General features: G+C 44.4%; 1 protein-coding gene and 1 non-coding gene across 3 annotated transcripts in view; both read left to right on the forward strand.

Moving 5' to 3' along the window:
- The window catches only part of LCP1 (lymphocyte cytosolic protein 1), a 93,764-nt gene that overhangs the window by 9,901 nt on the left and 58,509 nt on the right, over positions 1-25,354 (forward strand). The window contains exon 1 of one of the 2 annotated variants that reach the window (XM_005687438.3): positions 23,532-23,744. The exons of the other annotated variant lie outside the window; for it this stretch is intronic. The gene's annotated coding sequence lies outside the window, so the exon portion shown is untranslated. Of the gene's footprint in view, positions 1-23,531; positions 23,745-25,354 lie in introns of those variants that run through there. 2 annotated transcript variants of the gene reach the window in all.
- On the forward strand, positions 10,850-10,921 carry TRNAG-CCC. Its single transcript has one exon. It is a non-coding gene; the product is annotated as a tRNA-Gly (tRNA).

Raw genomic sequence — 25,354 nt, forward strand, 5'->3', positions numbered from 1 at the left:
GATATAGAAGAATTGAACAACACAATTGATGTTTGATCTGACATGCATTTATAGATAACTGTATCCAGTAATCAGAAAACACACAGTGTCTTCAGTACACAAGAAATACTGACCAAGATTGATGCCTCAGTTCAGTTCAGTCACTCAGTCGTGTCCGACTCTTTGTGACCCCATGAATCACAGCATGCCAGGCCTCCCTGTCCAACACCAACTCCCAGAGTTCACTCAAATTCACGTCCATCGAGTCGGTGATGCCATCCAGACATCTTATCCTCTGTCGTCCCCTTCTCCTCCTGCCCCCAATCCCTCCCAGCATCAGGGTCTTTTCCAAAAAGTCAACTCTTCACATGAGGTGGCCAAAGTATTGGAGTTTCAGCTTGAGCATCAGTCCTTCCAAAGAACACCCAGGACTGATCTTTAGGATGGACTGGTTGAATCTCCTTGCAGTCCAAGGGACTCTCGAGAGTCTTCTCCAACACCACAGTTCAAAAGCATCAATTCTTTGGCACTCAGCTTTCTTCACAGTCCAACTCTCACATCCATACACGACCACTGGAAAAACCATAGCCTTGACTAGACGGACCTTTGTTGGCAAAGTAATGTCTCTGCTTTTCAATATGCTATCTAGGTTGCTCATAACTTTCCTTCCAAGGAGTAAGCGTCGTTTAATTTCATGGCTGCAGTCACCGTCCCTACTTGGACATAAAGAAAGCCTCAGCAAGTTCTAAAGGAATATTCCTAGCCTGTTCTGGCTGCTACAGCAAAAATACCACAGACTGAGTGCCTGGTAAACATCTATTTCTCATAGTTCTGGAAGCAGGAAAGTCTAAGATGTAGGCACCGGCAGATTCGGTGTCTGGTGAAGCCCGTTTTCTGTTCCATAAGTGACTGTCTTCTTCTTGTGCTTTTACGTGATGGCATGATGGAAGAGGCAAGGGAGCTCTCCGGGTTTCTTTTATAAGGGCGCTAATCCCATTCATGAGGGTTCCACCCAGAGACCTCACCTCCAGAACCATCACCCTGGAAATTAGGTTTCAATATATAAGTTTTGAAGGGACATGGAAATTCAATTTATGATGAAGTTCTGCTAGTTTGCCTAGAGAGAAGTTGGGTAGGTAAGGCTGAAAATGTAAGTCTGGGAGAGACTTAAATATTGGGATCCTGACAGGCAGTAGAGAGTGACTAAAAGACTTGGAGCTGGGAATCCATGGTATCTGCATTAAGAGATGCATCTGGAATTGAGGCCAGCTTCCTCCCATAATTTTCAAGAGCTAATGAGAAAGAACCAGCTCCAAGTAAATCATGAGTTCATGCACAGTGAAGGCCAAGCGATGCCATTGAAGGCTGCAGTAGTTCAAAGAAAGTGAAGCGGGAAAAATGAGGAGGACACGGAAGACAATGTGAGTGGTGAGCACAAAAGGACCCGCACCGCAGGGGATCATCACCATGTTCATGAGGCAGTTTGATTCCAGAAAATCTCCACTAGCCTCATTAAGATGCTTAATTTGATGTGGCTCTGATTGTTCTGAATTTCATTTTAACCTGATTTTGGATTTATATTTTAGGAATCTAATGACATGAGCAGTTTATGCCAAGTTTTATGTTTGCTTTTTAATAAAAGACGACGCGCGACGTCTGGGACCATTTTTCCAGGTTTTCATTCACGTTAGAGAAATTCTGGTCTCGTTGCTGCCACTCGCTTTACAGTTACGTAGAATGAAGTGCAGAATGGCGACTAATAATAACAGTAACTGTAACAGGGAGTGTTAGATATGACTCCCGTTCGGTGCATGCGCTGTGCGGTGCTCATTCTGCTAAATGCGCTCTGTGCATCCCTTCTGTGTGCCTTGTGACTATGCTAGGCTGTGAGTGCTGTTTACTTTGCCTGTTGTGCTGAAGAAACAGGCTTAGAGGGATTAAGAAGTTTGTCCAAAGGCACAAAGACAGGAACCCTAGTAACTAGGTTAGGAACCCAAGCTTGTATAACTCCGGAGCATGCGCTCTTAATCACCTTCCTCTGCAGACTTCATCGGCCACACAGGTTGAAACTCAGTCAAAGTTAGATCCAGGCTCTCTTGACTTGTGGTCTGCTATGTTTTTCATCTCACCCCTGGCCATTTCTTTGAGAGTATACAGCTGAAGCCACAGAGGAGCTCAAGATCCTGTTGCAAGAAAAGTGTGTAATAAGGCACATCTACTTTATCAGAAGTTCAGCATATTTCACATATTTTCAGTTTCATTTGGGAGACCCTTGACTTTTCAAGGGGGCTTCCCTGGGGGCTCAGCTGGTGAAGAATCCACCTGCAATGTGGGAGACCTGGGTTCGATCCCTGGGTTGGGAAGATCCTCTGGAGAAGGGAAAGGCTACCCACTCCAGTATTCCGGCCTGAAGAATTCCATGGACTGTATAGTCCATAGAGACGCAAAGAGCGGGGCATGACTGAGCAGCTTTCACTTTCACTTGATTTTTCATGGAGCCCCTGGCATGTTTTAATTAGGTATTTGGCACATCTTTTTTTTTTTTTTCTATGACCTGTAGTACAAATCAGGTGTTCAAGTTTGGGACAAGTTTGGGGCCTGATATTGGACAGGGAAGCCTGGCATGCTGCAGTCCATGGAGTCGCAAAGAGCCGGACACAACTTAGCGACTGAACTACAAATTGGTCCAATAAATGTTAGATGGATGAATGAAAGTCTAGAACATCTTTTCTACTTATGAACAGGTTAGATTTCAGAAGGCTGTTTTCAGATATGCTTATTTATTTTTATAAAATATTCTCTTTTTCTTAATTTATTTATTTTAATGTAGGACAATAACTTCACAAGACTGTGGTGGCCCCTGCCACACATCAACAAGTATGCTTACTTACGTCTGCTATGACAAAAAATGGATTTAAGAAGTATTTCCCAGAAGTATTTCCAGTAAAGATGAGTATAAATCAACCAGTCTTGGAAAACTTTAAAATCACGACAGTTGATCTGCTTTGATAATCAATCTGTCAAATATCTTTTTCTGTAATTGATTATCTTGATTTACATTGAAAATCTATTGAGGCTGTTAACCCTTCTCTTTAATGACATCTGCAGCTGTTCAAGGTTATAACTTGATTGAGGTCCTCACTTAGTAAACCACGTTTTAAAATCAGCCCTCCACCTGCTCAGTACCTACTCCAGTGGAGATGTGTGGGGTGGAGGGAAAACCATGCAGAATGCTTATGTTTTAAAACCCATGATCACCTAATTGTCACTATCAATTACAAAGGAAACAGTACCTTTACAGTGGAGGACCCTGGCAGAGGTCATATGCCCCATGAGGCAATGAGCTGAGAAGGACATCTCACTTTTGTCAAAAATACAGATCTGATTTAAATTGTGAGGAGACAGACAAGCCCAAACAGAGGGATCTTCTGTGACTAGCCTTTTCAAAGGTGTCAGGGTGATGAAAGACAGATTGAAGACTTGTCCCAGATTAGAGAAGACTGAAAAAACAACTCAATAGAATATGGGATTGTGGATTGAATCCCAGTCTAGAAAAAGAACATTCATACGACAGTTTGCTAAATTTGAAAGTTTTTTTAAAATTTCAGTAGTTTCAGTCTGTAGCTTAGTGAAGGTGGATCTGTGATAACTTTCTGATACGGACACTTGCACTGTGATTAAATAAGATGCTAACATTTGGGGAAGCTGAGTGAGGTGCATATGGAAATTCTTTTGAACTCTCTTTGTGTCTTTTTTTGTAATTCTGAAATGACTTCAAAAATGAGAGTTTAAGAAATTAAAAGAAAAATATTTTTTAAAAATGTGATCCCTAGCCTATTGCTCAGCCAATCATACCCTCTGTTCCTAAAGCATTCACTCTTCCAAACTCCTAGACCATTATTTGTATTAAATAGTTTTCTACAACCCTTCTACAGCTCCTTTCCCCAAATCCTTCACTGTGAAAATAGAGGCAGTGGTTAAGACTTCGCCTGGCAATCCAGTGGTTAAGACTTCGCCTTCCAATGCAGAGGGCAGGCGTTCAATCTCTGGTCTGGGAGCTAAGATCCCACGTGCTTCTCAGCCAAAACATCAAAACATAAAGCAGAAACAATATTGGAAAGATTTTTTAAAATGATCCTCAAAAAAAAAAAAAATCCTTTAAAAAAATGCACCACAATTGATCCTTAAAAAAAAAAAAAGCAATCAGAATTTCCACAGCCCCACCTCTCAGTCCCTGTGACCATTCACTGTGTTTGTGGATGAGTTGTCCCCACTCCTAACCAAGGCCAACCCCACCATTTGTCCACTGGAGCTCATCTTTTCTTATCTGTTCAAGAAAATTGCTCCAACAGATCTCCCCTCTGTCTCTTGGATTATTTTTATCTTTCTCTCTGCTGGGTAATTCCTGGAATCATAGAAACAAACTGTTATTACTCCTGTCTTGAAAAAAAAAAATCTCTTGAGCCCACTTCCCCCTTGAATAAGCTTCCGCAACATTTCTCTTCTTCCCCTTACAATAAACCTTTTGAAATCGGTTTATAGTTGCTGTCTCCAAGTTCTTCCCTCCCATTCTTTTGGAGACATTCTCCCATGGGACTTTAGTCCCTCTCTTCCACCAAACTGCTCTCTCCTGATTACTCACGGCCTCCATGTTTTTGTATCCAGTGCTCAGTTGCTGTCTGTCCTCATACGACCATCCACAGCTTTCCAGAGGTTGAATCTTCTCCTCAATTTGAGATCTATCTTCCCTGGGCCTTAGGTCATCACAGTCACCTCATTTATCTCCTATCTCTCTTCGAGTTCCTTCTTAGAATGCTTTACTGGTCCTCTTCATTTTGCTAACCTTTTATGTTGGAGTGCCCCAAAGCTCAGAGCTTGATCTGTTTTCTTCTTTATCTGTATTTACCCTCTAGGTGATCTCATCCAACCTCACAGCCTTAAATACTGAATATATGCTGATGACTTCAAATTTAAACCTGCAGTGTGGACCTCCAGACGCTGTATCCAACTGCCTACTCAGCATCTCTTAATTGGATCCCCAGCAGGCTTACCGGGTCTCAAACTGAATTCTTGCTGTTCTTCCCCACTCCCTCAAACCTGCTCTTCGTCCAGTCTTCCCCATGTCTGTTAATGCCAGCTCCATCCTTCCGATGACTCAGGCCAGAGCCCTTGGGGTCATCATTGAGTCTTCAGTTTCTCATGTGCTGCAGAGCGTGTCAGCAAATCCTTCCAGCACTGATGTCAAAATCTACACAGAATCTGATGCCTTCTTGCCATCTCCGCTGCCCAGACCTTAGTCCAAACCTCTGTTGTCTCTCACCTAGATTATTGCAACAGCTCCCAGCTGGTCTCACTGACCCTGCTTTTGCTCTCTTTTAGTTCAATCAAAACAGCTGTCCAAAGGATTCTTTGAAAACGTATGTCAGGGATTTCCCTGGCAGTCTAGTGGTTAGGATTCCATGCATCCACTGCATGGGACCTGGGTTTGATCCACGGTTGGGGAACTAAAATCCTGCAAGCTGTTTGACATGGCCAAAGGAAAAAAAGGAAGTAAAAATAAAACATATGTCAAATCCTGTAACACCTTTTATTAGACCACCTTCCCTGGAGTGACTTCCTGCAGGGAAAAAGCCGATTCTGGTAAAAAGCCAACCCTTTGTGTGATCAGGCCTCTCTGGCCTCAACTGCTGCTGCTCTGGCCCATCCTAGTTCTTGGCTTCATCCTGCGGCTGTTGAGAGTGACGCATGTGCCTTTCCCTCGGGGTGTTTGCGCTTGCTCCTTCTGCCTGGACTTTTCTTGCCCTGCCTCAAGTCTTGGTCCGCTTCTTCTCCGTCACCGTCAGCCCTCACCTCCCTCATGTGTCTATGCAAATGTCACTTTCTCAGTGAGGCCGTTCCTGTCCCCTTATTTGGAATCTCAAATCCACGTCACCCTTCTCCCTGCAGAAGGGTGCACGCATTCTACACACAAACGTCTATTCTCCTTCCCTGACTGGATTTGAGTCTGCCTAAGACGTATCGCATGTCATCTAATATAGAATAAACCAGTGTAGCTTGTATTACTATATTAGCTGCTTCAACTGGAATGCCAACTCGAAAAGGTCAGGAACTTTTTGTCTGATTCATGCTGTATAGTATCTCCAGTGTCTCTGATGGTACTTGGCACATAGTACTTGCTCAGTAAATATTTGTCAAAGGAATGGATGGATGCATGAACCTGTGCTAGAACCTAAACACAAGCTTTAGTGAAACAGGCCTTGAACCAATGGACTTACCCATACTTTGCCACAGCTTCCAGCAGTCGTTTGCCATGGAATGTTATTACTCAAAATACTTAGCTTTCGTCCTCTGAGTTAACATTAGATGGTGGCTCAGATGGTAAAGCGTCTGCCTGCAATGTGGGAGACCCAGGTTCGATTCCTGGGTTGGGAAGATCCCCTGGAGAAGGAAATGGCAATCCACTCCAGCACTCTTGCCTGGAAAATCCCATGGACAGAGGAGCCTGATAGGCTACAGTCCATGGGGTCACAAAGAGTTGGACACGGCTGAGCGACTTCACTTTATACGATATTTATCACACTAAAGACTTTCCCCTAGATCCTAGCAGATGATGATGATGGTGGTGATAATGAATACATAGGTCAAGCCTGTGTCAACATTTTACATGATCTGCTATCAACCTTTTAGTATCATTTTTACTATCAGTCTTCATCTAGTATGTACACCAATAATGGTCATTATTTTTTCATCTTTCTAAAGGTTTAAATTTTTCTCTTTTTTCATTTCAATCATAGCTGTATGCCTCTTCCTTTGGGTCATTTTAGCATTCTTATGTTTCTTGCACTGACTTCCAGCACTAAGGTGAATCATGTTTCTAAACCTGTGATGAGTTCCATGTTTCCATGCAAACACAGCAAAGTTGCCACAGACCAGCGGTTGTAAATAAATGAATCTGGATGAATCACAGATTAACCAAGATGACATTTAAGTTTTTTTAAATCCATTGCCGATATTTAAAAAACATCAGATGATTTCCCGGAAGAATCCAGATTATTGGTTTCTCTTGAACAATTTCCATTCCTTCTTCTACTATCTTGGATAAGACATACATTTTCCAGAGTGTGTCGGTCCCTGCCATTACACTTGGGACATTTAGCTCAGTTTAGTTACCTCCCTGGTCCGGGGAGGTAGTTGAGAATGACTCAAACCATACACAGGGCAGTGCTGCTGCTGCTAAGTCACTTCAGTCGTGTCCGACTCTGTGCGACCCCATAGACAGCAGCCCACCAGGCTCCCCCGTCCCTGGGATTCTCCAGGCAAGAATACTGGAGTGAGTTGCCATTTCCTTCTCCAATGCATGAAGGTGAAAAGAGAAAGTGAAGTTGCTCAGTTGTGTCTGACTCTTAGCGACCCCATGGACTGCAGCCCACCAGGCTCCTCCGTCCATGGGATTTCCCAGGCGAGAGTACTGGAGTGGGGTGCCATTGCCTTCTCCGACACAGGGCAATGGCTTGGAACAATCCTGTGTGCTCACTGATGCCTGCTGCTGCCACCTTGCTAGAGTAGGTGGAGTTGGTACAATTCCTCTGAAGTTTGCTTCCTCCCTCTGAATACTTACAAAACGAAGATTTATAAATTCAGTAGCTTCAGTGAATCTACCCCACCTCCCGAAATAGTTTTGGAGAAGTTCATTCTTCCAGGGCCTGTTTTCGTTTTTATTCTTAATTTTTAAAATATACATATTTGTTTATCTTTTTAAAGATTTTGTGTGTGTGCGAATCGTTTTTAAAGTCTTTATTGAATTTTTTTCAATATTGCTTCTGTTTCATGTTTTGGTTTTTTGGCTGAGAGGCATGTGGGGTCTTTGCTCCTTGACCAGGGATTGAACCTGTAACCCCTGAATTGGAGGGCAAAGTCTTAACTGCTGGACCGCCAGGGAAGTTCCTGTTTATCTTTCATTTATCCTTCATTTTTCTTGATGTACATGGGAAGGAGCAATGTGGCGAGAAAGGAGATGAGGTGGCAAAGGATTCTTCTCCCTCTCATGTTCTTATTCCTTTACTGGTTATAAAGGACTAGGAGGCCTCTGTTCTCCTTGAGAGTCCCTTGGAGAACACGGAGAACAGAGGCCTCTTAGTCCTTTCTAAAGGAAATCAACCGTGAGTATTCACTGGAAGCACTGATGCCGAAGCTGAAGCTCTAATATTTTGGCCACCTGATGCAAAGAGCAGACTCATTGGAAAAAACCCTGATGCTGGGAAAGATTGAGCACAGGAAGAGAAGGGGGCAACAGAGGATGAGATGGTTGGATGGCATCACTGACTCAATGGACATGAGTTTGAGCAAGCTCCAGGAGATGGTGAAGGACAGGGAGGCCTGGCATGCTTCTGTCTGTGGAGTCTCAGAGAGTCGGACACGACTGAGTGACTGAACAACAACAAGGAAGCCTCTGTAAGGCCCCAAACCTCACTGTGTAAGCAACCAACACAGCCCTGTGGAGTGGTAGCAGGAACCACACAACTACTCAGGTTTAAATGTGTAACCACTGGGCATATATTTGTCCCATTTTCTGACTAATTCATCTAACAGAAGACTTCCACTTACTGGTTAACACGCCCTCAGCCTTCATCTCTAAGAAATACCAGGGACTTCCCTGGTGGTCCAGTGGTTAAGAATCACTTTCCAATGCAGGGGATATGAGTTCGATCCCTGGTTGGGGAACTAAGATGCCACATACCGCAGGGCAACTGAGCCTGCACACCACAACTGGAGGGCCTGCATGGTGCAAGTAGGGAAAGCCCACATGCCACAGGGAAGACCTAGCGTATCAAAAAATAAAAAGAAGTACGTGACCAAAGGGCAATAGAAATGCCACTGAGGTTCATTCCTGATTGCTTTGGATTGGAAGCAAAGACGCAGGGTGTAAACCATCATGGACTAGACTGTGAACTCCGTAAGCGTAGAGTGTCCATCTTATCCATCACTGACCTCTCAGTGTCCGGCTGAGCGCCTTGCAGTAAGGAGGATGAATGAGGAAAAGAGTGGATGAATTTGTTGGGATCAGTGCAGGCAGAAGCACATTTTCAGACTTGCTGAGCACTTCCAGGGACTTGCTGATGGAAACAGGTCTTACGCATTGGTGGAAATGGAAATGGATTCTTAAATGGATTCCTGTTTGGTTCAAGAGACTTCATGTTCAGCTGTGATTCCCTTTCCCTGAGTACAGTTCTCAAAATGGACAGAATTTAAAGTGTACATGCCTTCTCTCTTATTGATACTTAACCCTTACTGGATACAGAAAAATAAAATACAGTCCTTTATTATCTTATCTAATCCATAAAGTAATAGAAATAACAGAATAGTCTTGTTTAAATATAGTCCCGTACATGCAACAAAATTGATTGAATTGGTGCTTTTTTCCCTCTCTTTTTAAAATATTTATTTTTTATTGAAGGATAATTGCTTTTACAATATTGTGTTGGTTTCTGCCACACATCAACATGAATCATCGTAGGCATACGTATGTCCCCTCCCTCTTTAGCCTCCCTCCCACCTCCCAGCCCATCCCACCCCTCTAGGTTGTCACAGAACCCATGTTTGAGTTTCCTGAGTCATACAGCAAATCTCCACTGGCGATCTGTTTCACATATAGCAGTGTATCTATTTCCACGCAGCTCTCTCCATTTGCCCCACCCTGTGCTTCCTCAGCTGTGTGCACAAGTCGGTTCTCTTTGTCTGTGTCTCCATTGCTGCCCTGCAGATAGGTTCCACAGTACCGTCTTTCTAGATTCTCCCACTTAATGTTAAGATGTCAGTCCTGGAGCTTCTGCCCATGTACTTATAAGTGCTTCTTCTTGCTGGAAGGTTGACGCCATCTCATGGCTTTAGTTAGCTCTATGGTGATGAGGCTGTATCTTCTGCCTTCACCCAGCCTCACTCTCCAGTTACGTAGCTTGCATTTTGCAAGTGGGTTTCATCCTTGCCTTCCCTGAATGCCACATGCCTATCCAAGAGATCCCTCTTCCCTGAATTCCTTAGCTGACTGACCTCAAAGTCATCCTTGAGTCATCTTCTCATTTATCTTCTGTAGGTAGTCAGCCTCAGAAATATCTCTTGCTTCCATGCCCACTGCTACCATCCAGGCCTGGCAGTTGTTGCCTCATACCTTACCCATAGCCCTGTTTTTCTAGTTCTTCCTGTTTCCAGTCACTTCCCATCTGTTCCTTTTGTCTGCCACGAGACTAATCTAAAATCAACTATTTCATGGTTTTCCTTTCTACCGCACAAGTTTCCTAAGATTCTCTTTACCTAGGTGATTTGTTTTGTGTCTTCCTTGTCATATCGTTGTACACAATAAACACTTGCTTAATGAGTGAGTGATTGAAATCCGGAAACTGTGTCGTATGAATTCACTGACGGAGAAGGTGAGGCACCCCACTCCAGTACTCTTGCCTGGAAAATCCCATGGACGGAGGAGCCTGGTGGGCTGCAGTCCATGGGGTCGCGAAGAGTCGAACATGACTGAGCGACTTCACCCTCACTTTTCACTTTCATGCATTGGAGAGGGAAATGGCAACCCAATCCAGTGTTTGTGCCTGGAGAATCCCAGGGACGGGGGAGCCTGGTGGGCTACTGTCTCTGGAGTTGCACAGAGTCGGACACGACTGAAGCGACTTAGCAGCAACAGCAGCACCGTGCTGAAACTTTCCTTTGGCCTGGAATGTAGAGAATTAGTGGCTGATTCATACCTCTATTTAAAGAATGGAGAACTTGAGTAGAAATATTTTCATGTTACAGTGCAGATAAACAGAAAACACAAAAACTTTTCATCTGGGCCTCAGTTTCTTTACTTTAGAATAGAGTAAGGACTTCCCTGGTGGTCCAGTGGTTAAGACTCTGCACTCCCAATGCAGGGGCCCAGGTTCAGTCCCTGGTCAGGGCACTAGATCCCACATGCCTCCAACTAGAGATCCTGGCAAGTGGCAACAGCGATCCTGCTTGCCACAGCTAAGACCTGGCACAGACAAATAAAAAATAATAAATAAATAGATAAATAAAGTAGACGCCACTTGGGTTTGTTGAAAGTATTCAGTAAGATGTGTTATGGTACCCAGCACAGAGCAAGAGTAGATGCAAAATCAATTCCAGTTGAATTTTAATTTTAAACATTGATTGAGTGAATGAATTTGAATCAATATAGTGAAATATTTAGTTGTTTTCATATAAATAACAATTTATGAATTCAGATTCAAGTAAAATTTGGCACTTACAAGGACCACAGTTAGTGTGTGTCAACTGATTTAATTTTTGAAGTTACCCGATGGTATAGGTGGTATTTTTCTCCAGTGTACATATAAGTTCAGCTCAGGCAAGCGGAAATGCCTGACTCAAGATCTGCTAGTGTCCACTGGAATCAGGATTTGTCTCTAAAATCTTAAATTTCAGTCCTTTTGCTTTTCCTGTCTACCATCCTCAAATATTTTTCTTGTTTGTTTTAAAATTTTGATTACTTTTGGGTTTGCGTTGTTGAAAGGCTCTTGGCTTTCTCTCTGAATACGTGCCTCCCACTTTCTCTTTTATTGTTTTCTACGTGCATGCTCAGGCACTCAGTCATGTCCGACTCTTTGCGGTCCCGTGAACTGTAGCCTGCCAGGCTCCTCTGTCCATGGGATTCTCCAGGTAAGACTGCTGGAGTGGGTTGCCATTTCCTTCTCCAGGGGATCTTCCTGACTTAGCGTGAACCCTCGTCTGCAGATTCTTTATCACTGTACCACCTCCTGTCTCGTTGAACGGTATCATTCTGCACATCCAGGTTCCCAGCCAGGAATGGGGGCATCCTTGATCCCTCCTACCCCTTATTTACTCTCTCATCCTATACGTCCACTCAGTCCTTTCTTGTCCTTTCTGCTGAACACATGTCCCTTGAATCTACCCACCGCTTGTCATCACCTTATACTGTGTGGAAGCAAGCCATCTGCCATGGTCTGATCTTTATCCTCCTTTCCCCGACTCCAGCCCTCACCATCTCCTTCTCATTGGAGGTACCGTTATTTGTCTGAAATACGGGTCTGATTGTGACACTTTCTAAGACCCTTATGAACTGTGTCCCCCCAACCGCCACTGCCCAACACACACACAGAGGATATTGAAGTCCTAATCCCCAGTGCCCGTGAATGTCTCTTTAAGACCCTTATGAACTGTGTCCCCCCCAACCGCCACTGCCCAACACACACACAGAGGATATTGAAGTCCTAATCCCCAGTGCCCGTGAATGTCTCTTTATTTAGCAATAAGCTGTTTGCAGATGATCACGTTAATATGAGGTCATTGGAGTGGGCCCTGATCCAGTATGACTGTCTCCTCATAAAAAGGGGAAATTCAGACACAGCTGGCATGTGGGTGATGCCTCTGCAAACCAAGGAAACCAAAGGCTGCCAGCAGCCAGCAGAAGCTGGGAGATGGGCATGGAACGGATGGTCCCTCCCAGCCCTCAGGAGGAACCAGCCTTGCTGCCATCTTGACACACCACCATCTGGTCTTTGCTACACTGTCCAGCCTTTCCTCTTTCTTTGCACCCTCCCCTACCCCCACCCCTAGCTGCCTTGCATTTTTTTTAAATATAAATGACTTTAAAATTTTTATATATATTTCTTTTTTTTTGGCTGCACCAAGATATTAGTTGCGAGATATTTAGTTGCGCCATGTGAACTCTTAGTTGCCGCCTATGGAATCTAGTTCTCCGACCAGGAATCAGATCTGGGCCCCCTGCATTGGGAGAGCAGAGTCTTAGCCGCTAGACCACCAGGGAAGTCCCTACCTTGCACTCATCACTGCTAGAATGCTCGGCTGTGTCACGGTCCAGATGTTCACCTGCGATCTTCTGCACATACCAGCCCCTTGTGGTCAGAGTACATTTCTGCCTCTCCTTTCCATCTCGTCCTTTAAAGCTCAGCTTAGCCTTCTTCACTTTTTTTATTCAACAAATACTTTTGAAATGCCAGGTGTAGTGTTTAGAAGTTAACAAGACAAACCCAGCCCTTGGCCTCATGGGATTCCCAGTCTAGTAGGAGAGACCAATATCAAATGAGGCAACATCAGCAGGATGTTGAAGGCATTAAATCAATGGATTGTGGAAAGTGCCTGAGCACACATGCCAAAGTTGGACCCCAAGCTTGTAATGAGAGAGAACACGAAGGAATTCAAAGCCTACTGTAGACTCTCACAAAGCTCAGGCCTCTGAGGTGCCATGTATCTTTGAAGGCAGGGGTGCAGGAAAGAGCTGTCAGACAGGAGAGCTGGTAGAAAGCTTATATAAGGATCAGCAAGACACTCCTCACCCCATCCTGACCCCTACCTTGCTGTTAAAAAAGGGAGATTCAAAGAAAGAGCTTTGGCTTATTTTTAAAAATGATAAAAGAAATAAAATGTTCAATAGAAGTTTTGAAGAAAAGGTTAAAAAAACTTCCCTGACTGTAGAACAGAAAAGACCAAGGGGGCAGAAAATTAGAAGATCAATTCAGGAAGCCCAACACCCAAATAAAACTAATCCCAAGGAAAAAGGACATCAAAAAATGAAGGAAAGAAAATAAGAGAGAAAGAGGGAGAGAAAAACTTCCAGAACTGAAATACTTGAATTTCCAAATTAAGAGACCACTGAATCCCTAGCACAGTGGATGGAAATGGACCCCCTTTAAGACATATCATAAACTGTTGCAATGTCAGGCATATAGTAAAACCCTTAAATATTTCCAGAAAGAAAGAAAAAGTGATATACAAGGGTCATGTCCTGGTGGGTATGGTCCTAAACCAGGACCATAGGTTGGCAGACCTCTCAACAGCCAGCACTGGAACAGTTTCTTCACAATTTTGAAAGAAAATGATTGTGTGGACTCCAAGAACAAAGGTAGACTGCGTATGTTTTCAGCTGTAAAACATCTCAAGAAGCTTCTGTCCCATGCAGTCTTCCTCGGGAGCTAACTACAGGATGTGCTAATGAAGACAGACAAGGAAGCAGACCAAGAAAGTGGAAGGTCTGTGGTCCAGAAGCAGAAGCTCCAACGCGCAGGAAGAAGGGGATTCCCAGGATGATGATGGATGGAAGTTTCTAGATGGCAGCTGGACAGCAGGGCCAGACAGCAAAACAGAAGACTCTCGGAAGGACCTCTCCAGGAAGAACAAAAAGAGGACTGGATCCATCTTTTGGTTTTTCATATTGTGTTTTAGCTCTGTTGGAGAGAGTTTGGTACAGAATTAATCATACAGAAGCCAAACAGATGGAAAAGAAAAGATACAGGAAAGAAGTGTAAACGTTTTGCTCTATGGAACTCAGCTGTGAATATTTACATAGGCGTTGTGAAAACCGCGTTGGTTTGAAGGTGGCATAGCCTTTAAGATCTTGTTGTAGAGAATGGTGGGAGGGCTGATGCGTACACACAGTGTGAGGGTTAAATCTTCACCTCCCAAGTAAGAAGTTAAAAAAATATATCGAACCTGAACAAGCAAGGCATAGTATAAGCAAAGCATCAAGAAATATGACGTGGCAGAGAGATAGCCAAACTGTTGAAAATAATTGTTTCGATGGAATGGGAGTCAGAGGTAGAGAAGAAGTGTGTCAGGAGACCAGTGTTTCATTATAAACCAGGAGGTAATATTTGACTTCTAAAACTATGCACATGTATTATTTTACTAAAAAACTGAAACTTATAGCCACATAAAAGACATGTACATAAATGTCCATAGCAATATTATTCATAATATCTAACATGTGGAAGAAATTCAAATGTCTATCTGTTAATGAATGAATAAATAAAATGTGATATCTCCTTATGGGATTCCCTGGTAGCTCAGGTGGTAAGGAATCCACCTGCAATGCAGGAGACCCAGGTTCAATCCCTGGGTCGGGAAGATCCCCCTGGAGAAGGGATGGCTACCCACTACAGTATTCTTGCATGGAGAATTCCATGGACAGAGGAGCCTGGTGGGCTACATACAGCCCATGGGGTTTCAAGGAGTCAGACACGACTGAACAACTGGCACAACATATCCATACAGTGGGTATTATTCTCCTGTAGGAAGGAATGAAGTACCCATGCAAATATGGATGAACCTTAAAAGGATTCTGCTAGGTAAAAGAAGCAAGTCACTAAAGACCACATGTATGATTCCATTCATATGTCCATAACAGAGAAATCTATTGGTGCGCATAATACAATAATAGCTGGCAGTTTGGGAGGTGGGGTTGAATGGGGAGTAACTGCTGATGGTACAAGGTGTCTTTTGGGGGTGATGAAAATGTTCTGGAAGCATATAGTGTGATGTTGCCCAACTCTGTCAGTATAGTAAAAATCCCTGAATTTCACTTTTAAAAGATGAGTCTTCTGGTATGTGAATCATATCTCGAAAGAGCCATTATTAAAAAAGAAGAATTGGGTTGCATCAGGATAGAGCTGGAAAATAATATTTTTACTAAATAATTTATTGCATCTTTTGCATTTTGAGCCACATGAAGATCTTATTAATCAAGAAAGTAATTTTTAAATTTAAATGAATAGTATTTAAAACATGATGAAAGAGAGTATCCTAATCAACACTCATGTATTCAACACTTACTTTTGCCAAGTCTCAACATTTTACTGTGGACGTAGTGGGATTCTTCTGCCTGCCTTCCCACCATCTCCCTAACTTGCCAGAGGTAACTATGTTCTTGAACTGGTATCTATCATTACTTAGATGTATTTTTATTGTGAACACCCACATATACAGAGACATCCAAAAACTACACTATAATAGTTCTTTAAAATGTATAGAAATATATTGGTATTATTCTGCAATTTTGCTTTCCACCACCTTTGTATTTTTAAGATTTTCTCTTGCTTTGGCAATCTAGTTCTACTTTACTCATTTTCCCTGCTAGACACTGTATTGAACCGCAATTTATTCACTCTCCTGTTGCTTTCATATTTTTGCTGTGAAGCAAAAGTACAGTAAACATTCATTCACTACTTCGTCTCATTCCATAACTGAGCCAGTCAAGACCTGCCTGTAATTAAGCTTATAACGTAAGCTTAATTACAGTAAAGGACAGAAATGGTATGGACCTAAAGGAAGCAGAAAATATTAAGAAGAGGTCACAGGAATACACAGAAGAACTGTACAAAAATGATCTTCACCACCCAGATAATCACGAAGGTGTGTTCACTCACACTCACCTAGAGCCGGACATTCTGGAATGTGAAGTCAGGTGGGCCTTAGGAAGCATCACTGTGCACAAAGCTAGTGGAGGTGATGGAATTCCTGTTGACCTATTTCAAATCCTAAAAGATGATGCTGTGAAAATGATGCACTCAATATGTCAGCAAATTTGGAAAACTCAGCAGTGGCCACAGGACTAGAAAAGTTCAGTTTTCATTCCAATCCCAAAGAAAGGCAATGCCAAAGAATGCTCAAACTACCACACAATTGCACTCATCTCACACGCTAATAAAGTAATGCTCAAAATTCTCCAAGCCAGGCTTCAGCAATACGTGAACCGTGAACTTCCAGATGTTCAAGCTGGATTTAGAAAAGGCAGAGGAACCAGAGATCAAATGGCCAACATCCACTGGATCATGGAAAAAGCAAGAGAGTTCCAGAAAAACATCTATTTCTGCTTTATTGTCTATGCCAAAGCTTTTGACTATGTGGATCACAGTAAACTGGAAAATTCTGAAAGAGATGGGAATCCCAGACTACCTGACCTGCCTCTTGAGAAATCTGTATGCAGGTCAGGAAGCAACAGTTAGAACTGGTCATGGAACAACAGACTGGTTCCAAATAGGAAAAGGTGTACGTCAAGGCTATATATTGTCACCCTGCTTATTTAACTTCTATGTAGAGTACATCATGAGAAACACTGGGCTGGATGAAGCACAAGCTGGAATCAAGATTGCTGGGAGAAATATCAATAACCTCAGATATGCAGATGACACCACCCTTATGGCAGAAAGTGAAGAGGAACTAAAGAGCCTCTTGATAAAAGTGAAAAAGTTGGCTTAAAGCTCAACATTCAGAAAACGAAGATCATGGCATCTGGTCCCATCACTTCATGGCAAATAGATGGGGAAACAGCGGCTGACTTTATTTTTCTGGGCTCCAAAATCACTGCAGATGGTGACTGCAGCCATGAAATTAAAAGATGCTTGCTCCTTGGAAGGAAAGTTATGACCAACCTAGACAGCATATTAAAAAGCAGAGACATTAATTTGCCAACAAAAGTCCATCTAGTCAAGGCTATGGTTTTTCCAGTGGTCATGTATGGATGTGAGAGTTGGACTATAAAGAAACCTGAGCACCAAAGAATTGGTGCTTTTGAACTGTGGTGCTGGAGAAGACTCTTGAGAGTCCCTTGGACTGCAAGGAGATCCAACCAGTCCATCCTAAAGGAGATCAGTCCTGAGTGTTCATTGGAGGGACTGATGTTGAAGCTGAAACTCCAATATTTTGGCCACCTCATGCGGAGAGCTGACTCATTTGAAAAGACCCTGATGCTGGGAAAGATTGAGGGCAGGAGGAGAAGGGCACAACGGAGGACAAGATGGTTGGACGGCATCACTGAGACAATGGACATGGGTTTGAGTGAACTCTGGGAGTTGGTGATGGACAGGGAGGCATGGCGTGCTGTGGTTCATGGGCTCGCAAAGAGTCGGACACGAGTGACTGAGCTGAACTAACTGCATGCACGCTGAATCTCTTCTTTGCTTCAGTCATGTCCAAGTCTCTAACCCTCTGGACTGTAGCCCTCCAGGCTCCTCTGTCCATGGGATTCTCCAGGCAAGAATACTGGAGTGGGTTGCCATTCCCGTCTCCAGGGGATCTTCCTGACCCAGGGATCAAACCCGTGTCTCCTGCATTGACAGATGTGTTCTTTTCTGCTAGTGCCACTGAGCTTATGTTTGGAAGGAAACAATACGCTTAATTTAAAAAGCTGTATTTTAGAAGGTATTAAATCTGTAGAAGCTATAGAGCAGAATGAGGGTGATTGAAAATGACAAGAGTAGGACTACAGTTTTAAACGGTTGGGGAAGAAATCCAAGTCCTCTCTTTTTAAAAATAGTTATTAATTTAAATGTTTACTTGGCTATGTCAGGTCTTAGTTGCCTCAGGTGGTGGGATCTTCATTGCCGCCTGCAGGATCTTTAGTTGCAACATGTGGGTTCTAGTTTCCAGACCAGGGATTGAACTCAGGCGCCCTGCATTGGGAGTGTGCAGTCTTAGACACTGGACTTACAGGGAAGTTCCCATTTCAGGAAGTGATCCATTTCTGTGTTAAGGGTGCCTAATAAACAACTTCCAAATCTCAATTGTTTACATCAAGGAACCTAGGTGCCTGCGTCACCTGGGACGACTCTGCTTTGGAACACAGGTCACCTGAAATTGCCCTGGGCTGTGCACTGGGTTCAGGTTCACTTCAAGCATCTCCTCCTTCCTGTTGAACAAAGATGTGATTTTCTCAGAGCTTCCCTGGTGGCTCAGTGGTGAAGAATACCCGCAATGCAGGAGACGGGGGGTTCGAATCCTGGATCAGGAAGATCCCCTGGAGGAGGGCATGGCAACCCACTCCAGTATTCTTGCCTGGAGAATCCCATGGACAGAGGAGCCTGGTGGGCTGCAGTCCACGGGGATGCAAAAAGTCGGACACGGCTGAAATGACTAGCATGCCTGCATGCTTGTGGTTTTCTCATGGTCAGTGGACTCCGAAGCACAGGAGACCAAGTCGAATCATGGAAGCACATTCAAGACCTCTGTTTGTGTTTTTTCTGCTAAGAATCAAAAGCTCAAACAAGTTTCGTGAAACAAGCCCAGGTAGGAGGAGAGCATGCTGTACCAGCCTGGGTGGGAGGTCCTGCGTCATCTCAGAGCAAAGATGTCAGTGTAGAATTTGACAGTGGAGAGGTACTGTAGATTTGGAAACTGTAATTTTAAAAAATTGAAGGAAAATTAAAAATAATACCTAATTCATAGAATTTTTGTGAGAAATAAATAAAAATAATGTATGTGAACTATCTAGTCCAGAAAGTAAAAGTGTTAGTCACTGAGTCATCTCCGACTCTGCATCCCCCACCAGGCTCCCCTGTCCGTGGAATTACCCAGGCAAGAATAGTGGAGTGGGTAGCCATTCCCTTCTCCAGGGGATCTTCCTGACCTAGGGAATGAATCCAGGTCTCCCACTTTGCAGGCAGATTTTTTTTTTTTTTACCATCTGAGCCACTAGGGCATCCAAGTCCAGAGCCTGGTCTAAATAGTGAAAGACTACACTTACATAGCATAACACTTACATAGCATTTCCTATATGCCACACACTCTTCCAAGTTCTCTGAATCAGTCGACGTCACCCTCACAGCAACGTACCAAACAGACACTGTTCTTATCCCCACCTTCTAGATGAAAAGCAGTAAATAATTTGCCCAAGGTCACACAACGAATACAGCAGTGCACGCTCAGTTGCTAAGTCATGTGCGGCTCTTTGTGACCCCAAGAGCTATAGCCAGCCAGGTTCCTCTCTCTGTCCATGGGATTTTTCAAGACAAGAATACTGGAGTGGATTGCCATTTCCTCCTCCAGTGCAGCAGTAGAGCTGAGGTTTGACAACCAGAGAAGTGGCCCAGCACCTTCACGCCTAGTCTTCATTCTGCACGCCTCCCAGACCCTGAGTCTGGTTAGTGCTGTGTATTCACACGGGCACCCAGCTCTTCTTCCGTCGTGGTTCTGAGTACCCCGCAACGTCACGGGTCTGCATCCTTGACTACAGTGGACATTCTGCAGAAACAGAGATTTTGTTCATCTTAATTACTCATGCCCTGCGCATCAACTATCAGGGGCAGGGGAGGGCCAGTAGGGTGAGGTAGAGGTGTTGTCCCCTTTGATCAATTCCCACAGTGTGTGAAGGGCAAATGGAGAAATCATAAAAGCAGTTAAAGATGCTCGAAAAACACGAAATAATTGATGGAGCAATGTCTCTAAACAGAAGATACAAGATTAAGATGCAGACCTATTGACCTTGAAAAGAGAGATGACACCTCCCCCTCTAAGCATGAAAGAGAAGGAGAAGGTGGGTCTTGTGAGAGTTGAGGAGGCTGGAGAAAGGAGTTCACACCTAATGACTTGGGTATCATCTCAGTCAACAGGGGCAGGAATCTTGGGGCAGGAAAGGATGCAGGAGGGTGGAATGAGAGATTGAGGCAAGAGATGAGAATCTCTTCGGTCTAACTTTGGGGTTCTGTGATGATCTCTTTGATACTATGATGAAGCCAGAAAAAAGCCCGTATATACAAAATCATGCATAAAATGCTTAGAGTCTGTGAGCCCCAGTTTGAGGATGCCTGCTGTCAGGCAGGAATGAAATTGAACAAAAGTATGTCTAAGAAGTAATTCGAAGGCAAGCAGCTTGAATTTATAGCATTTCAACTCTGTTTCTGAGACTTTCTACAGCAACGGTTCAGTGGCTGGAGCAGAGCAGCTGATGTTTTAGGGACTGAGGCTGTGAGCATACCGGGGTGGGATACAGGAGGGAGGGCCGCAGGAGTAGAGGGAAGGCAAAGCACAGGCCAGGGGAGTGGCGGAGGTGGCAGGACAGGCGTGCGGATGGTGGGGTAGGAGGTGGGAGGGGTCCTCTCTGAGCACAGGCCATCGGCAGGGCATGATTTATAGAAAGTGAAAATGAAAGTCGCTCAGCATCAGTGGGGCATGATCCATAGAAAGTGAAAGTCACTCAGTCGTGTCCAGCTATTTTCGACCCCATAGACTATACAGTCCATGGAATTCTCCAGGCCAAAATACCAGAATGGGTAGCCTTTCCCTTCTCCAGGGGATTTTCCCAACCCAGGGATCGAACCTACGTCTCCCGCATTACAGGTGGATTCTTTACCAGATAAGCCACAAGGGAAGCCCAGAATACTGGAGTGGGTTGCCTATTCCTTCTCCAGGGGATCTTCCCGACCCAGGAATGGAACCGGGGTCTCCTGTATTGCAGGCGGATTCTTTACCAACTGAGCTATCAGGGAAGCCCCTAAGAAGAATAAAACCCAGATGGGACTGTTCATTAGCATGCTGCACAAGCAATTCTAAACACTGACAGAGATAAAATATCCTCTAAAACAGCTTTGGTCTAACACTTAAACAGTTGCCTGCCTCCACTGGGTAGCCTGGTGCTGCTGGGAGGCAGATGGCGAGATTGCGACTGAAGGAGTGGCCAGGATGTGGGTGAGGCGGTGGTGGTTGGCTGAGGTGGGGCCAGGGCTGAGCCAGTGCTCGCGTGGAGGGTTCCTGCAGGTGGGTGGTTGCAGGCAGCACAATTCAGTGGCTTTCATCTCCTAGAATGTAGACATCGCCTGGAATCTGGTGTGTGTGCGTGCGTGCGTGCGTGTGTGCGTGCGTGCGTGTGTGTGTGTGTTTGACCTGAATCGCTGCTAGGCATAACCACACATTTCGCCCTCTTCCAACATCATCTCTGCTGACATCTGGCTCTGCCTCAGTGTTCCACTGCCTCTTCGCCTCTTTCATCGATGGCATTTACTGACTTACATGTTTTTCTCCTCTAGACTGTGTGCTCCTTGAGAGCTGCAGTCGTGTCTTTCTCATTTCTGAATCACCAGTGCTGCCAGACAGGCACTCACGCACCCACTGCAGCCCGGCCCCCGTGTATGTTGCTCTTCCTTTAGATCCCTGGGAGTTCTGATGACCAGGCTCCAGAAGACACAGGAGAGCAGAGGGCTGCTCTCCTCCCTGGTAAACGGGATGAGTCGCTGTTCTTCTTTATGAAACGTTACTGTCACCCCTCCATTCCATCCTGAAACCACAAGGGGTGCAGACTGGGGAGGTCCACAGCGATCTCACGTATCTTCATCCTTCAGGACCGCCACGTTATCTGTGCTGCTGCACGGATGACCGATGATGACCCACCACGGTGGAAACCACCGGCATTTGGCTGCTTTGTAGGGCAATCAGTCCTGTCACAGTGATGCATGGATGTGTCTCTGGGGTCCTGAAAGAATTTAGGTGCCTCTTGAACCCCCAGCCCCTGCACTGTATTACTTGGAAGTAAGGATGCAATGGAGAAAATGAGGTCCAGTTCACCCCCTCAGTCTTCCCTGGGGAGTCACAAGAGAGTTGATGGTTCTCTGTGAGGTGAGCTACTCTAGAACGGGCTGAATCTCCACCATCTCTTCCTGTTCTTCTGCCTACCGTCTCCCCAGAGATGGCTCCTGTAGGGTTCTGACCAAGACATTGTCACAGCCCTCGCAGATGAAGTAGATGCAGATACCAGAAGGGCTTGATCTGACATTTGAGGTCAGAAGCAAGAACTTTCTAGAGGAGAAATCAAAGAAGCAAGAAAAGTATAAGGGCGGCACCCCCTTTCCCCGCCCTGCCCCAACCAGAGCCCTCGCAAATACAGAACCTTACTGAATGATCAAGACATCTTCAACTCACCGCCAGCCGGAGCAGAGCCTCAGATTCTCATTCCTCCATAGCAGGCTGGTCGCTGGAGCTACACAGGCTCGAGGCGGCATGGAGACAGGCTATGAGTAATGTTCTGTCGTACATGACTCAGGATGCATACAAGCTTCACAACCAGTGTTTAGGCTTCTTGAGCATTGAGCACTTCCCTTTGAAGATAAGAATTAGCCCTCAGGACAGGCGGTCAGGGTTTTGGCATAGAGTTGAGTTTTTTTAATTCTTTTGCTAATTTTATAAAATGTGTATTCAGAAAATAAACCTGATCCTTAGGATGAATTTGTGTGCTCGATCATGTTGGAATTTTTGTGACCCCATGGACTGTAGCCCCGCCAGGCTCCTCCGTCCATGGGATTTTCCAGGCAAGAATACTGGATCGGGTTGCCATTTCCTCCTCCAGGGGATCTTCCCCGACTCAAGGATCAAACCTGCATATCTTCCATCATCCTGCATTGACAGGTGGATTCTTTACTGCTGAGCTACTTGGGACGCCTAGAAAGAATTTAGCCAGCCCACTGAACCTGGTCACTGCTGCAGGTGCTCTTGGTAGGAAATGTCTAAATAATTGAAATCTTTAACTGGGTTAAAGAGATCCCTAGTACATAGGTGTTCTATAAATAAAAGAATGAGTAAATAATATATCTTTCTTTTTGGGCCCTTCCCCTTAAAGAGATCTTTTTGTTTTGTTTGCACCAATGAGATCATTGTTCAGGACTCTTAAGAGGTGTTTGGTTTCTCCTGGGGTGGAGCTTTCCCAAGGAAATCCCTTTCAGCTGGTTTTGGGGACACCGCCACCTCTTCCTTTGGCTCTTTCATTAAAAATGAATAATTTGTTTATCTCTGCTGTCAGAAGGTAAGCATCAGAGCACTGCATTCTCAATTAGGGTCAGAGTGAAAAAGTCAAGGTAGTTATCTGAAATCAAGCAGGTTTCAGTAGCCCAGCGTCTGCAAGCCAGCTAGAGGAGAAAGAAAGGGAAGGAGAGAGAAAAATGCTTATAAAGAGGAAGTGGTAAGAGGCTTCTGAATTTCAGTGTGACCTGTCAGGTGATTTTTGCGGGGGAGGGGACATGAGAGGGGAAAAAAAAAAAAAAAGAACATGTTAAGTAAAATGTCCTTATAAAGACAAAATCTATTTCTTTCCTGGCTGATGATTTGTTACTCTAGTCACTTCCTGCCTTGTGACCACACACCCGGGGTTAACAAAGTTGTTCTCCAGATCAGAAAGAAGGGGTTTTCTGGTTACACGCCAGCACCACTGAGAACAGTTTGGCTACCAGGTAAATTTTCTCTCTCTCTTTTTTTGCCGTTCCTGAGTGCTTACGATGTTCTGCTTGTTGGGCGGTTCTGGTTCTGTGGACTGTGGACTCTGCTTTCAGGGGACTAGAGATCCGAGCACCTGTCACCCTTGTCCCCCGTGAGCTCTGCCCCCGCCCCGGTTGAACTGCTCAGCAAAGCTGCAGCTACCCCGTGTGGTTGCCCAGCCGGGGACCCCTCCCGTCCCCTCCGATCTTGCTCTGGGAGGTGACTTCTCCAGCTACCCACAGTTATCGCTCCTCCCCAAAAGCTATGTTTTTTCCCCCCCTTCTTGTTTTGTGTTGTTGTCGTTCAGTCAAGCAGTCCTGCGCTCAGTCTGCGTGCGACCCCATGGACTGCAGCACGCCCGGCCTCCCTGGCCTTCACCATCTCCCAGAGCTTTGCTCACACTCATGTCCCGGCGCTTGCTTATACTTTGTAGCCAGTTAACACTGTTGTGATAGTTTCCAGTGAACAGGGAAGGGACTCAGGCTTACATGTGCATGTACCCATTCTCCCCCAAACCTCCCTCCCATTCAGGCTGCCACATAACACGGAGCAGAATTCCCTATTCTATACCATATAACACATGATTTTTTTTTTTTAGTTTTAAAACCAAACCATGTTCTGACATGGAGCAGAATTCCCTATGCTGTATCATATAACACATTTTTTTTTTTTCGTTTTAAAACCAAACCATGTTCTGATTTATTTCTATTGCTTTATTTCAGGGAGGCTGTTTACTGTGATTTTATCTACTTTCAAATGTTCTCAGGAAAGTGGATATTGATCATTCAGATGGTCATTACTGCTCATTGGTCTGATGAGGATAGTTTAATTTTAGCTCCTGTGGTTATGTTTTTCTAAAAAGGAAAAAGCTTCTTTACGGTACTTTAGTGGATATATTAACATCTTGAGTCCTGTGTTACCGAGTGTGACACTGGTGGTTTGAATGATTTGGGGCGGCAACGGTTTTTAATGGGTGTGCTTAGTAGCCACATGGAACTAGAGGCTGTCTCTTCTCCATTTATTCTCTAAAAATAAAAGCAATTTGTGTTGCTTAATTGTACTGCTTTGTAGAATTGTCTGAACTACTTGATGTCCTCCTAACCATACAAATGACCGTTAAGTTATGGAGGAAGGGCTTCCGTCTGCAATAGAAATTCTTATAAAGTTGCTATGGGATATTTATTCCAGAAACTTTGTTGAAACTCAGTCTTTGAAACTTGTACCATCAGCCTTGATTAATTATCATGATTCAATAATGTTAAGAACTGTTGACAGATGATAAACATAAAAGCCATTTAGATTGCAAAGGATTCATTTATCAGCATACTTATCAAAACCTAACTTTTCTTAATTAAGTATGTGCTAAGTTGCTTCAGGCGTGCCCAACTCTCTGCGACTCCGTGCACTGTAGCCCACTAGGCTCCTCTGTCCATAGCATTCTCCAGGTAAGAATGCTGAAGTGGGTTGCCATGCCTTCCTCCAGGGAATCTTCCCAACCCAGGGATCGCACCCATGTCTGTTGTGTCTCCCGCGTTGGCATGTGGGTTCTTTACTGCTAGAGTCACCTGGGAAGCCCGATTAACTA

This window comes from Capra hircus, chromosome 12 (genome assembly GCF_001704415.2).
Source record: "Capra hircus breed San Clemente chromosome 12, ASM170441v1, whole genome shotgun sequence".
Classification (NCBI taxonomy): domain Eukaryota; kingdom Metazoa; phylum Chordata; class Mammalia; order Artiodactyla; family Bovidae; genus Capra; species Capra hircus.